The following is a 16,057-nucleotide window of genomic DNA, read 5'->3' on the forward strand; positions in this document are numbered from 1 at the left end:
AACTCCTTGTTAAAGCACACAGTGGTTGCATGTGAGTTTAAAACAACTTCATAATCACAATATGGTATGTCAATGATGCACCTGTGACAGGCATACAGGGAAGCAGCCAACCCATTTACTGTGCCCCTGACATCAGCCCACCACTGCATACCACATACTTTTGTCCCCAGGAAGAACCCCACTTCTGTTCATCTAGGCAACCCTTTCACTTCATTTCCCTCTTTTATGCTGAATTCAAGGGTTGGCTCCAGCAGAGGATTTCCATGAACAGAAAAGGGGTAATTTTTATCAGTTCCCCATCAAGCTGAAGACAGGAGATCCCCTGTCCCTAAAGACTAGGATTATGAGGGGAATATTTAGAGCTGGAACAGAAGGGAAGGGAGAATGTTGGGCTCCAGTGACAGAAATTGCTTCCATCAAAGGAATTTACCACTGGATCCATACCCAAATTTTGCTCAATCCATCAAATTCTATTTTTAAGATTATCAACCTAAATAACAAAATACATCTGAACTGTGAAATGTGTATCAAGACAATTTAATTCTTTATTTTAAAGTGCCTATTTCATTTTACATTTTAGAGCTAAATTGTTTGAAAATCTCTGATGTGAGAAAACCCAAATAGTGCAGCCTTTTCTGGCAATATATATATATACAAGTTTTCAACCAAAGTACAATCTTCACATGGAAAGGTAAACTGTTCTCTAACTCAGCAAAAATACATGTTGAAAAATCAAAATTAACATAATTTGTTTCATGTGAAAAACTTTATTCAGTTTCTCACATATTATCCATGATGGGCCAAATTCATTAATTGTTTTTTTTTTGGCAAACCACATAATTTTATGAGAAGGATTGGGGTGAGAACTAGCAATGGTAACTTCACTAGATTGTATCTTCCAGAAATTACATTAGGGCCAAACTGTACATTACAGTTTCCAATTAGGTGGATCTGGATTGCAGAATTCATACATATACAACTCCAAAAGGAGGTAAATAACTTGTTCAAACCAGTGACCATTTTAGCTTGGGAAAATGGTACAGGGGAAAGTCAAGAGCCCTCCTACCCCACATTACAGTCCTGAGCCAAATAAGACCTCTATAGTCTTTTAAAATATTCCAAACATGCTATTGTATGGCTGCAGGAAAGTGTGCTGGGAAAGCAAGTTCTCATTAGAAATAGAGTAGTATCATATCATGCAGTTTGGCCCTAAATCTCTGATGAAAATGATTCAGCCAGAGGATCAGAGGAAAGGAGGAAGTCAGAAAAACCCCATGCTGCCTATCATGCCACTTTTAAATATGGTCCAAGCAGCAACTTCTCTGGATTGAGTACAACAATTGTAACAGAATCCCCCTTCCCCAATCCTATCCTATGCATGAATCATGAAAGACAAACTTGTATGTCTAAAATGTCATAAATAGATTGCATCATGGTCATGGAGCCTTCGCCAGCCTCCTTTGGATCTGTCAGCTGCAGTAAAATGCACTCACTCCCACCTATGTTTAGGCCCCTGCTTTCTATTCATCTCACAACTCTCCAAGGGCTTTTCAGTAGGTTCTTTGAGATGAAAAGTTCCTAGATAAGAGGGAACAGAGAAAACTTAGTGGTGGGGAAAATATGCACCAGCTCAAATAAAATTTCTGCTTTGTTCTTCATACACATGTTCTAAAGCTGAGTTGTGGCCTTTTCAATATGCTCCGGGGTTAAAACCTAGCTCATGTTAAGTTCTGTGCAAAAATTAGATGATTTGGTTTTAAATACCAATATAAAAACTCATTTCTAAGAACATAAGAAGAGCCCTGACGGATCAGACTAGTGATCTACTAACCTAGCACAATGGAAAACCAGTTACTTTGGTGGTCCAACAACAGGACATAGAGGCTGAGGCCTTCCCTTACTGTCGCACTGGTACTCAGAGGTTAACTGGCTCTGAACATTGAGCTACCCTTTAGTCACCATGCTAGTAGTTACTGAAAGACCTACTCTACATGAATCTGAAGTTTCTTCACCCCATGCATAATTCTATAAACCTCCTTCATGTATCCCCCTTAGTCATCTCTTTTCTAAACTAAAAACTCCTGGATTTTTCAACCTTTCCTCATAGGGAAGTGCTTCAACACCCTCATCAGTTTGGTTGCCTTCTTCTGTACTGTTTTCTAGCTCTGCAATGTAATTTTTGGGATTTGGTGACCAGAATAGCATACAGTGGTCCATATGAAGCTGCACTATTTTCATTACCTATTAATTCCTATTTCAATTGCCTATTAATCCCTGCTACAATAGCTTTAATTCCTACCTGATACAACTGGTAACCAATGAAGTGTAGCTGACAAAGTTCTCAATACAAAGATACTGAAAGATTTTGTAGGTCCCAAAGGACTCAAATAAAAATCCACAGAAAAGCTGGAGAAAAGCAGACAGTAGAGATTCCTTCAATCAATCTAGCAGAGATTCTCAAATTCTATCCAAAACAAGTTCTGCAGGAGTTGACACGTTTTCACTGATAAGCCTGCTCAGCATATAGCCTTAATTATTGCACACTTGCCTCGATTTAATCATAGGAAACCTGAAACCTATTCTTGGGCTTTGGGCTTCATCCTACCGTAGAAATAGCAACTGGATCATACAGAAACTGCCACAGTCTGCTTTTCTCCAGCTTTACTATGGATTTTTATTGGATTCCTTTGGGGACTACAAGATCTTACAACAACGTTGTATTGAGAACTTTGTGAGCTACATATTATTGGACTCTTTACCAGTAGTATCAGGACGATTGGAGACTCTGTTGCAGTCAACCGAGAACTTTAGAGGTGGGTATTTCCATCCCAGCGATTTGGTAATATTTGTGTTCCTGATATTTGATGCAATTGTGGCGATGTAGTTTACTGTTTCATTTCTTGATGGTGTTGGATATTGTGAGCTGTTTTTTTTGGGGGGGGGGGTCCACACCTTTGCTCTTCTCTATTATTGTACCACTGAATGCACATGTTTTTTTTTTACTGTGCCTTTATCAACAACCTGAAGTGTGGGGATTTTTTTCATTCCTTGTTGGGCTCATACACCACGCTTCAATGTTGGCTTGTTTCTGGTTTTTTACATGACAAACCAGACACAAGGAATTCATTTTTCAGTTCCTGACCTAGTGAGTAAAAATCAAAGTCTGCTCCTTAGTCCCCTTAGTTTGCTATGTTCATTTTCATCCTTATTTTTATTTTCATCCTTAGTGCTGCTTGTGGCTATCTCTCACTAGGAGAAAGCTTTGAGAAGTATTTTCCCCTCACACCACAGAATCTATTTTCAAGTACTAATCTGATTACAAAAGTATTATCTGTCTTCAGTGCCAATACCTAGTCTGACCTGACTTTTAATTTTTCTGAACTACATTTTGCTAAGATGCAGTTCGTTAGGAGATGCAAGCTACATTGTTTTGCATCTCTAAATACAGCAATGGAAGTGAACCTACAATGGGGGAGTTGGTGCAATTTCCACAGCTGAACTTCTTTTGGTTTTATGATGTGTAGATACCAGGTTTTCTATTCTGCAAATTACAGACATCACTTTGGAGTATCAGCTCTTTTATTGGTTATTAGTTTATTATTAGTTTAGTTTAGTAGTTCACCTTTCCTGTTGAATATCAAGGCAGATTACAGAACTAGAGTAAGGAAGAAAAATGTCTAAAGGATTGCAGAATGGAAAATGGAATGAAAGCCATAATCATAATCAATTAAACAAAGGGAAGTTGTGTCTGTTTTATTAGTCCAGAACATCTGAATGCTATCATGCTGGCTTGAGAAGCGCAGGTCTTAAGGGGGAGGAGATTCTGCATTAAATCTGAGTGGATCTTTTATACATCAACACTACAATTGCATGGTAGTTTTAGATCAGTTCAGTTATTAGCAAAAGTAGGCTCAGATCTGCAATGTTGTTTTGGAAGGCTGATGATAATTGTTTGCAAGAAATCTCTTACCTTGCTTACTGAGAGAAAGGAAATTGATGGTATATATATATGCCCTTACTTATCTCACAGGCATGTTGACTGTTGTTAAGGACAACATGCAGAATTATTATGTTGCTCACACTCTCTGGTTTACTTATTTGCTATCATAACATGACAGACATGAAATAGTATTCAAATTAATGAATCATTGCTCAAGTCAGAGCTGTCATTCACAATTAATTAATTTACTTGAGAGTTAATTATCCTGTTCATGGCACCAATTCAATATGAAGGTTAATGTCCATTGTATGTTACTACTTGCCAATCCTTACTATCTTCTGGTAACAAGTTGTAGTATTCTATTGAGCCATGTGTATACACACTTAAAGAGGGGTGGGAACATGATAATAGCAAAGCTGAGTAATAAACACCTGAGCTACATAAGAATATAAGAGGAACCCTGCTGGATCAGGCCACTGATCCAAATAGTCCAGCATTCCATCTGATACAATGGCCAACCAGTTCCTCTGGAGGTCCAATAACTCGGCCCAGAAGCTAAGGCCTTCCCCTGATGTTTCATCCTGGCACTGGGATTCAGAGCTTTACTGCTTCTGAATATGGAGGTACTGTACCCTTTACTCATCATAGCTAGTAGCTACTGGCTGATCATGCATGGAACACCTACCTTGGGACTTTGCAGTAGGCTCTCACATTTCTTTGTTTACACACTAGGAGGCACTTCCTCCTGGATACACAGTTTTTCTACAGAGAACTCTCCCAGCCTGGTTCTCTTAATTCTGCCCCTCAACTTATTCTTAAAGGCGCTTATTCTTGAAGGCGCAGATCTCATTAGACTTGGCAGTCAGGATTGCTGGCTTAGTCTTTAAACTGCACTTTTATTGATATTACTGTTCCAAAAATAATTCCTCTCCTGCCCCACAAATGAAAGGGCAAAGAACCACACACTACTAAAGAAGAGGACATTGTGATATAGCTGATATTCTCTTCCCCCCACCTCTTTCTGCTGCTGCTGCTGCTGCTGCAGATGATGATGATGATGATGATGATGATGATGATGATGATGATGATGATGATGATGATGATGATGATGATGATGATGATGATGATGATGATGATGATGATGATGATGATGATGATGATGATGATGATGCAGAAGTTCAGAGGGGCTCGTTATTTCCAATCTCGGTTATATGTCAATATTTCGATCTATCAATAAAATGCAGAGGTTGGTGTGTTTTGGCTAAGCCTGTGTGAGTGAGCTTCTTTTCTTTCACTTGAAGGAAACAGCAACATGGAAGGGGGGCAAGAGGGGAAGGCGTGGATGGTAGTGGGAGGGAGGGAAAAGGCGGACTGTGGGTGGAGGGAAGATGTCTGGGACAAAGCTGTGGTCACTAGCAAATCTGCCCATTCTTGTAGTAAAGCAAAATTAAAATCATACTACAGTGATGCCGCTGCCTGGAAGTGAAAATGGGCAGAAGAAACATATCTATACAAGAAATCCTGCAACATTAGCCCCACTATTCCTTCTAACATTGTAAATGTACTTCAGTAGACTTGCCTTCCATGAATCTAAACTCCTTTTAAAGCTGTCCATGCCTGTGATCATCACTACTGGCTCTGGAAGCTAATTCTACATTTCACTTGCTCCTTGGGTAAAGAAGCATTTCCTTTTGTCCATCCTGAATCTACTGCCCATCAACTTCGTTAGATTTTTTTTGAAGTCTAGTATTTTGGGAGAGGGGAAAAAAGTTTTCTTTGTGAACTCTTTCTACCTGTGCATAATTTTGTAAACCTTTACCATGTCCCCCTTAGCCATCTCTTTTCTAAACTGAGAAGTCTCAGATCTTTTGCCTTTCCTCATAGGGAAGGGGCTCCAATCCTTTAATAATCTTTATTGCCCTCTTCTTAATATTTTCTAGCTCTTTGATGTCCTTTCTGAAATATGACCAGAACTGCATATGCTGTACCACAGATCTTTACAGGGATGCTATAATATCTGCCATTTAATTTTCAATGCCTTTCCTACTAATCGACAACACAGAGGCTACTGTTTCATGGTGAAATACAGCAGCCAGGGATGCCCCAAAGCAAGCGTCCTGGGGAAGTTCACATGGCCACAGCTGCTGCGCTGGCGGCAGCAGCAGCAACAACCTGCGCAACCCGGCGGTGTGGCAGCTGTTTCGAACCTGCTCCCTGGGCGAGGTATTTGAAAGCGTGCAGCAGCTGGAAGGCACCATCCCCTTTCCTGAACACCTTGCAACCCTCCGACCTTCGGTAGCATTGTCAGGCCTGTCCGGAGGCCTGGGGACGCCCTGCCCTGTGACTCCAGAGCTGTCACGCCAGGGCAGAGGCATCCCCTGACGCAGGTGACGTGCTGGAAAGGTGGGAGAACATTTCGGTGACAACACAGCACTGCGCCATCTTCCCCAACCCTACCAGGACCCGTTCCGTGAGATGGTCCCCGGGGAATCTTTGCGTCGGCGTCGTATCTGTGATGCACCCCAAACATGTATCGCGGAAATAAGCCAGGGGATTTGCCTTTCACTGCTGCGGTACTTGCTGGGTTTACGCCACTTTCATTGAGCTATCTATTATGACCCCAAGATCTTTTCCCTTCCCCGTTTCAGCAAACTCATGCAATTAGCCCGTGCTGGAAATTTTTTTTTGTTCTCCAGGTGTATCACCTTGCGCTTCTCGACTTCAGACCTCATCTGCCGCTATGGTTGCCCATTCACTAGGTTGTGTGCAACCTCTTGGGCGTTCATGAAGGTCATCTTGGTTTCACCATCCCGAATAATTTTATATCACCAGCAAACTTGGCCATTACACTACCCATACCTAGTTTCCCATCATTTATGAAGAAAGTAAATAGTTCCAGCCCCACTACCAATCCTTTGGGGTGGTTAAGGTGGACTTTAGTCTGGAGAACCAGCCTTGATTCCCCACTCTTCCACGTTTGTGGTTGAGTCTTATCTGATGAACCAGATTTGTTTCCTCACTCCTGCATTCCTGCTGGTGACGTTGGGTTAGTCACAGTTCATTCAGAATTCACCTCAGCCCCACCTACCTCACAAGGTAGTCTGTTGTGGGGAGTGGAAGGGAAAGGAGTTTGTAAGCCCCTAAAATCTCACCACAAGATAGAAGAGTGCTCATCCAAATTGCCCTTCTTCTTCTACTTGTCTCCTTTTTAAAAATTGTCCATTTATTCTTATTCTCTGCTTTCTGTCATTTAACCAGTTTTTAATCCATAAGAGCACTGGCACATCTGGTGAGGGGCAGTCTCAAGCCCCAAGTGTCTCTTGAGGCCCCACCCTTCCATAACTGCGCCCCAGTCTGGAAGTCCTCAAGGAGTTCAGGACTGGGACACAGATGCAGTTGTAGTTTGGTGACCCCAGTTTGCTTGCCCGCAATCTCCACATAGACATTGCAAATGGGACCAGCTGGCTTGCCCCATCCCCATGTGGAGGTTGGGTGTGGGGATGACCCAAGCACCAAGCTCCACATGGATATGGAAAACAGCAAGGGGCCTGTTTGAGTTGATTTCAGGCGAGCTTGGATCTAACTTTCCCACAAACTGTAGCTTAGAGCTAGATCCAAACCTGGCCCCAGCCAGGATCAGGCTGAAGTCACCTGCTCTCAGAGGCATATCAGGGAAAAATGACAACCAGGGGCAACACCTGGATAAGCACTCCCCTGCACCTCCCCCACAACCCACTTACGGTCGTGGCTCTGGCAGGCAGCTCAGGTGGGCACCAAGTGGGCAGGCTGGCTCCTGCCCTCCCCGTTAGCAGGGAGGTCCGGGAGAGCAGGAGCCCAAAGCACCACCTTTGCAGGGGAAGAGGCCTTTCAGTTGTGCAGCTAGGTTACTCATGTGCTGGCACGATCCCCCAGTGGGGAAGAGGCCTTCCGGCTATGTGGCTGGGCCCATCCTCATGCTCAAGCACGATCCCCCGGTGGGGAAGAGGCCTCCTGGCCGCACAGATGGGTCCAGCCTTCAGCGCCGGTGAGCAGTGCCCCAAGTCGCCACACTGTGAGAGAGGCCAGCAGTGGCGTTCCTGCCTAGGGACAGGGGGTACCCTACTCCCGAGGCACCCCATTTAGTCGCGTGAGAGCCAACATTTTAGGGTCGTTTTGTGTTTTTAAATGTTTAAAGTGTTTTTTCACGTTCCGGCCTGCAGGGGGCGCATTTTAAGGCTAGCGGCACCAAAATTTCAGGGTACCATTCAGAGGCTGTCCTGATGATACCACCCAAATTTGGTGATGTTTGGTTTAGGGGCCGCAAAGTTATGGACCCCCAAAGAGGGTGACCCCATCCCCATTGTTTTCAATGGGAGCTAACACGAGATGGGGGCCACCCACTTGAGGAACCATAACTTTGGTCCCCCTGAATATAACCTCATCAAACTTAGATTGGAATCATAGAATGGATAACAGATGATACCCTGAAATTGCTGTCACTAGCTTTAAAATCTACCCCTTCAAGAGCACCCAAGAAAATTTGCTTGAATTCTTTGTTTTGCAGTGACTTTGCTCCATTGTAGCCAATGGGGAATTTCTGAGTGTGGGCAGGCTGCACATTTTTTTTGAAGATAGAGGCACCAGACTTTCAGGGTGGCTCCAGGAGGCCTCCCTGGTAATAGCATCAGGTTTGGAGACCTTTAGCTGGGGTTCCATTTTATGTGCCCCAAAGGCTTATTTTGTTTCCCTGCTCCTGCATATGAAGCCTGTGGGCTGAGTTCTCTCAGAACTCTCTCCAACTCCCCACCCACTCCAAACAAAGCTCACCAAGCGGATACTATTACTCAAGGCCTCTTGGAGCCACCTTGAAGATCTCGGCGCCTCTATCTTCAAAATGTGCAGTCTGCCTCAGAAATTCTCATTAGCTACAATGGAACAAAGTTACTGCAAAACAAAGAATCTTGGGTGAAATTTCTTGGGGTGCCTGGAAGGGATGTATTTTTAAAGCTAGTGACACCAAAATTTCAAGACATAATCATTAATATTCTTACAGTATGCTACCCAAGTTTGGTGAAGTTATGTTCAGGGGACCAAAGTTAGATGATGATGATGATGATGATGATGATGATGATGATGATGATGATGATGATGATGATGATGATGATGATGATGATGATGATGATGATGATGCAGAAGTTCAGAGGGGCTCGTTATTTCCAATCTCGGTTATATGTCAATATTTCGATCTATCAATAAAATGCAGAGGTTGGTGTGTTTTGGCTAAGCCTGTGTGAGTGAGCTTCTTTTCTTTCACTTGAAGGAAACAGCAACATGGAAGGGGGGCAAGAGGGGAAGGCGTGGATGGTAGTGGGAGGGAGGGAAAAGGCGGACTGTGGGTGGAGGGAAGATGTCTGGGACAAAGCTGTGGTCACTAGCAAATCTGCCCATTCTTGTAGTAAAGCAAAATTAAAATCATACTACAAGTGGTCTTGCTTGCTGCGGAAGTGAAAATGGAGCTTGAAGAAATATATCTATACAAGAAATCCTGCAACTGACATTCGCCCCACTATGCAACTAACACATTGTGCATAATCAGCCACTGATAGACTTGCCTTCCATGAATCTAAACTCCTTTTAAAGCTGTCCATGCCTGTGATCATCACTACTGGCTCTGGAAGCTAATTCTACATTTCACTTGCTCCTTGGGTAAAGAAGCATTTCCTTTTGTCCATCCTGAATCTACTGCCCATCAACTTCGTTAGATTTTTTTTGAAGTCTAGTATTTTGGGAGAGGGGAAAAAAGTTTTCTTTGTGAACTCTTTCTACCTGTACATAATTTTGTAAACCTTTACCATGTCCCCCTTAGCCATCTCTTTTCTAAACTGAGAAGTCTCAGATCTTTTGCCTTTCCTCATAGGGAAGGGGCTCCAATCCTTTAATAATCTTTATTGCCCTCTTCTTAATATTTTCTAGCTCTTTGATGTCCTTTCTGAAATATGACCAGAACTGCATATGCTGTACCACAGATCTTTACAGGGATGCTATAATATCTGCCATTTAATTTTCAATGCCTTTCCTACTAATCGACAACACAGAGGCTGTTTCCGCATGGGCGAAATACAGCGACCCAGGGATGCTAAAAACAGCGTCCCTGGGGAGGGGTTCACATGGCCACCGCTGCTGCATCGCAGCAGCAGCAGCAACAGCCTCGCAACCCCCGAGCGGCGCGAAGCCGCTGTTTCCGAACCTTGCTCCCTGGGCGAGGTATTTTGAAAACGTGCAAACGGCAGCAGCTGGAAGGCACCATCCCCCCCTTTCCTGAACACCTTACCTTCCCTCCGACCTTCCGGCGCATTGTCCAGGCCTGTCCAGGCCTGGGGACACGCCCCCCTGCCCTGTGACTCCAGAGCTGTCACGCAGGGCAGGGGGCATGTCCCCTGGCCTGGGTGACATGCTGGAAGGTCGGAGGGAAGGGAAAGCGTTCGGGCGACAGCACAGCACTGCGCCATCTTCCCCAACCCTACCAGGACCGTTCACGTGAATGGTCCCAGGGGGGTGCGTCGGCGTCGTATACGCCGATGCACCCCCCCCCCCGAGCATGGCCATGCGGAAATGGCCAGAGTTTGCCCTTTTCACTGCTGCAGTACACTGGGTTGCCACTTTCATTGAGCTATCTATTATGACCCCAAGATCTTTTCCCTTCCCAGTTTCAGCAAACTCATACCCAATTAGCCCATACTTGAAGCTGGCATTTTTATTTTTGTTCTCAGGTGTATCACCTTGCACTTATCGACACTGAACCTCATCTGCCATATAGTTGCCCATTCACCCAGTTTGTGTGCAACCTCTTGGAGCGTTTCATAGTCATCCTTGGTTTTCACCATCCCGAATAATTTTATATCACCAGCAAACTTGGCCATTACACTACCCATACCTAGTTTCCCATCATTTATGAAGAAAGTAAATAGTTCCAGCCCCACTACCAATCCTTTGGGGTGGTTAAGGTGGACTTTAGTCTGGAGAACCAGCCTTGATTCCCCACTCTTCCACGTTTGTGGTTGAGTCTTATCTGATGAACCAGATTTGTTTCCTCACTCCTGCATTCCTGCTGGTGACGTTGGGTTAGTCACAGTTCATTCAGAATTCACCTCAGCCCCACCTACCTCACAAGGTAGTCTGTTGTGGGGAGTGGAAGGGAAAGGAGTTTGTAAGCCCCTAAAATCTCCTTACAAGATAGAAAGGGGGTATAAATCCAAATTGCCCTTCTTCTTCTACTTGTCTCCTTTTTAAAAATTGTCCATTTATTCTTATTCTCTGCTTTCTGTCATTTAACCAGTTTTTAATCCATAAGAGCACTGGCACATCTGGTGAGGGGCAGTCTCAAGCCCCAAGTGTCTCTTGAGGCCCCACCCTTCCATAACTGCGCCCCAGTCTGGAAGTCCTCAAGGAGTTCAGGACTGGGACACAGATGCAGTTGTAGTTTGGTGACCCCAGTTTGCTTGCCCGCAATCTCCACATAGACATTGCAAATGGGACCAGCTGGCTTGCCCCATCCCCATGTGGAGGTTGGGTGTGGGGATGACCCAAGCACCAAGCTCCACATGGATATGGGAGCAGCAAGGGCCTGTTTGAGTTGAACTGGGGCGAGGCTTGGATCTAACTCTAAACTGTAGCTTAGAGCTAGATCCAAACCTGGCCCCAGCCAGGATCAGGCTGAAGTCACCTGCTCTCAGAGGCATATCAGGGAAAAATGACAACCAGGGGCAACACCTGGATAAGCACTCCCCTGCACCTCCCCCACAACCCACTTACGGCCGTGGCTCTGGCAGGCAGCTCAGGTGGGCACCAAGTGGGCAGGCTGGCTCCTGCCCTCCCCGTTAGCAGGGAGGTCCGGGAGAGCAGGAGCCCAAAGCACCACCTTTGCAGGGGAAGAGGCCTTTCAGTTGTGCAGCTAGGTTACTCATGTGCTGGCACGATCCCCCAGTGGGGAAGAGGCCTTCCGGCTATGTGGCTGGGCCCATCCTCATGCTCAAGCACGATCCCCCGGTGGGGAAGAGGCCTCCTGGCCGCACAGATGGGTCCAGCCTTCAGCGCCGGTGAGCAGTGCCCCAAGTCGCCACACTGTGAGAGAGGCCAGCAGTGGCGTTCCTGCCTAGGGACAGGGGGTACCCTATGTCCCCGGGCACCCCCATTTGGTCACGTGGGGGGCGCCAACATTTTAGGGTCGTTTTGTGTTTTTAAATGTTTAAAGTGTTTTTTTCACGTTCCGGCCTGCAGGGGGCGCATTTTAAGGCTAGCGGCACCAAAATTTCAGGGTACCATTCAGAGGCTGTCCTGATGATACCACCCAAGTTTGGTGATGTTTGGTTTAGGGGCCGCAAAGTTATGGACCCCCAAAGAGGGTGACCCCATCCCCATTGTTTTCAATGGGAGCTAACCTGAGATGGGGGCTACCCATTTGAGGGACCATAACTTTGGTCCCCCTGAATATAACTTCATCAAACTTGGGTGGAATCATAAGAATAGTTAACAGATGATACCCTGAAAATTTGCTGTCACTAGCTTTAAAAATACACCCCTTCCAGGCACCCCAATAAATTTGCCCAGATTCTTTGTTTTGCAGTGACTTTGCTCCATTGTAGCCAATGGGGAATTTCTGGGAGTGTGTAGGCAGGCTGCACATTTTTTTGAAGAGAATAGAGGCACCAGACTTTCAGGGTGGCTCCAGGAGGTGCCTCCCTGGTAATAGCATCCAGGTTTGGGAGACCTTTAGCTTCCTGGGGAGGTTCCATTTGCTTATGTGCCCCAAAAGGCTTATTTTGTTTCCCTGCTCACCTGCATATGAAAGCCTGTGGAGCTGAGTTCTCCTCCAGAACTCTCTCCAACTCCCCCCCACCCCACCCCCTCCCAGAAGCCAAAGCTCACCCAAGCTTGGATGCACTATTACTCAAGAGCCTCTTGGAGCCACCTTCCAGAAAGTCTCGGCGCCTCTATCTTCAAAATGTGCAGTCTGCCTCAGAAATTCCTCATTAGCTACAATGGGAGCCAAAGAAGTTACTGCAAAACAAAGAATCTTGGGCAGAATTTCTTGGGGTGCCTGGAAGGGATGTATTTTTTAAAGCTAGTGACAGCAAATTTTCAGGGGTATCATCTGTTAACTATTGCTTATGTATGCTACACCCAAGATTTGGTGAAGTTATGTTCAGGGGGACCAAAGAGTTATGGTCCCTCAAATGGGTAGCAGCCCCATCTCAGGAGATTAGCTCCCATTACCCAGAAAACTAAGCTGGGGGGACCCGAGGGGCAATTCCATTTGGAGTGTCCCATGGCTTTGCTGCCCCTGATCCAAGCTATCATGTCATCAAACTCAGGTGGTATCATCAGGGCAGTCTCTGGATGATGCCCTGAAATCATGGTGCCGCTAGTTTTAAAAATGTGCTCCCTGCAGGACAAAAAAACACCAAAAATACCCCCCCACCACCACCACCAACCCAAATACCTTGCATTCACATTTCTTCATATTTGGGCAGGACACAGAATGTGCCCAAATTTGCCCAGATTCCATCTGACTCTGCTATTTGTTTCATCTGAATCTCCAACCCTCAAAAGTGATGCTGTTTCAGGGTGAGGGAGAATCCACCCCTAAACAGCATCACTTTCAATTTTGTTTTAACCAGTGACCCCAGATTCTCCCTTTAAGGTGGATTTAAAAGAAGAATCTGAGCTCCCTAGTTTAAACACCATTGAAAGTGATGCTGTTTGAGGGTGGATTCCCATAGAGGTGTTTTGTGAGAGATGATGCTGACATTTGTTTGGTAAATGTTTTGCTGGGGGTGATTTGTGATTTACATGCTTAATACCCACTTGCACTGGCTTGGAGTTGTTTCTCAGGCTTACAACCTACCTCATAGGGTTGTTGAGATTAGGAAATTAGGAAAAGAGTTGGTGGGGAGAGAGCCATGTATGTTTTGCTGGGAGTGGGAGGTGTTTTGTGAGCTGGTACAAAAAAATCATTGTTTGGTCATTGTGGGGGAGGGTGGCCACCCATACGCCGGGCCGAGGGGGGGCACCAAACTCAGGTTTTGTCCCCGGGCGCCAGTTTGCCTAGGTACACCCCTGGAGGCCAGGCACAGGGACCTGGGCAGCACCTGGCGCCCTCCCCCTACATGACCAAAAGGCATTACCCCATGTTCCTATGGCCGGTACACCCCTGGGCTCTCATCCCTCTACCTTAATATTGTTGGCTCCGGCTTCAAGCTGGAGGTGGAGGTGGAGCTTGGAGTGGAGCCAATAGTATAAAGTTAGAGGAATGAGAGCAGTTGGCTTCAGTTTGAGCCCAGTTCAAACCAGCCTTGGATCTAATGTCCAAAACTGAAAGGGAATGGGAAACACAAGACAGTCAGATCCTAGAAGATGCTTGGAAACTATTAAAAACCTCATCAAGTGAACCCCAAGTTTGGAAAGGAACTGCCAAGTCTGAAGGACTGAATAGCATTATGGTCATTGATCCCAATTAATACAGGAAGGTATAAAAAGAATTTTATTAAAAAACTGAAAGTCTGCCCCAATGAACTGAACAAAAGGGACCACAAGCTTAGGGTGGATCAAAGGAAATGTGAAGATCAACCATTGGGGCCATGCAACAGGCCCTGAAAATACTAAAAGCATCTCCGTAGATAGACCAGATGGGGGGCCATATTTATTCAAATATATCTGGAGCCTCCGCGTGGAAACCAGGGCCAGAGGAATCCAGCTGGAGTCCTTTAGGACAGAGACACAATCTCCATGTGGCAAGAAGAGCCGGACAGGGAGGTGCTTTAATCAACTGCATTTTGTTTTTTAAAAAAATTCCCAGCTTCCATCTGCATAGCCAAGCAGGGGCAAAGGGTAATTTCATGAGACAGCATGTCTGTGGGGGTTCACTTGTACATGCCTGCGTAGCTATGCATCAGTGGGTGGTAAATAAAAAAAGACGTGCCTCAATGCAAAAGCATATCAGCAACCCACATTGTTTCTGTGGCCTCCAATCACTGCCTGCATGGAGGCATGTGAACATGAAAACAGGAGAGTGGGTTACTTTATCCCGGCTGCAACCCGCTGTACATGCGCTGTGTGGAAAGGGCTTAAGAATATCATCACTAGAAGCATTTTGGATCCAATGTATTTAGTTGGATTCTTAAGATCAGGGATCTCCAATTTCTTTAAGTCCAAGGGCACCTCAGAAATTTTGGGGTGGGGTGGGGTGGTGAGCACTACCCCAAAACAGCTGCCCCAAGTGATGGCCCCACACCTAACACCTCCCTCCCCACTTTGTAGTAGAGGAATCAAAGAAGGGGAATACAAATAAACTTTTTGAAAGACTGTGCAGAGGGAGCAAGGAAGAGACTAAATTTTTTAAAAAATATAACAGCCCAGGGGGAAGGAAGAGATAAAGAAGAGGAATAAGAAAAAGGAAAGCCTGAAGGAGGAATGCTTACAAGTCCTACTGATCTTCCAGTGGCTGCTCCTGCAGCTGTGGAAAACGCATTTGAACGAAGGCAAAAAGCTCTGCCTTCAATGGTCCTGCCCACTTTCTGAAAAGCTTAATAGACACCAGTGAAAGTACTAGTGACCATCATGGCACCCTAGACACCACGCTGGGGAACTCTGATCAATTTCAGAGTAAGCAGCTGTACTGAGAACCTAACCAAAACTATAACAATTAAAACAAAATACCCTCCTTAAACATGTGGACTCTTCATAGAATTCTGTTAATTGTGTGGTGGAAAGTGCCATCCACAGCTGATTTATAGAGACCCCGGAGGATTTTCAAGGCAAGAGACCAGTTGTGCATCTAAAGTATGGTATATGAGACATTTGGCATAAAGTATGGCATATGAAAGTTACCTTACTTTCCTGCAACCATGCCAGCATTTCCCCTACCTTTTTTCACCTGTGGGCGTATTTGTGGGCTGGGCTTCAAGATGCAGCTAGAGAAGGAGGAATCAGGGAGAGACTTGACTGAGTTGTGCAGACATGGCACCCGCTGCAGAGTCAAGGATGGCAAACAACGTAGGGGAGGGCAAGGCTGGCTTAGTATAGACATTTCCCTTCTCTGAGCCCCTGGAGCCATCAGTGCCTGCAAAAGCTGATTTAAAT

The sequence above is a fragment of the Sphaerodactylus townsendi genome, linkage group LG02, assembly GCF_021028975.2.
Source record: "Sphaerodactylus townsendi isolate TG3544 linkage group LG02, MPM_Stown_v2.3, whole genome shotgun sequence".
NCBI lineage: Eukaryota > Metazoa > Chordata > Lepidosauria > Squamata > Sphaerodactylidae > Sphaerodactylus > Sphaerodactylus townsendi.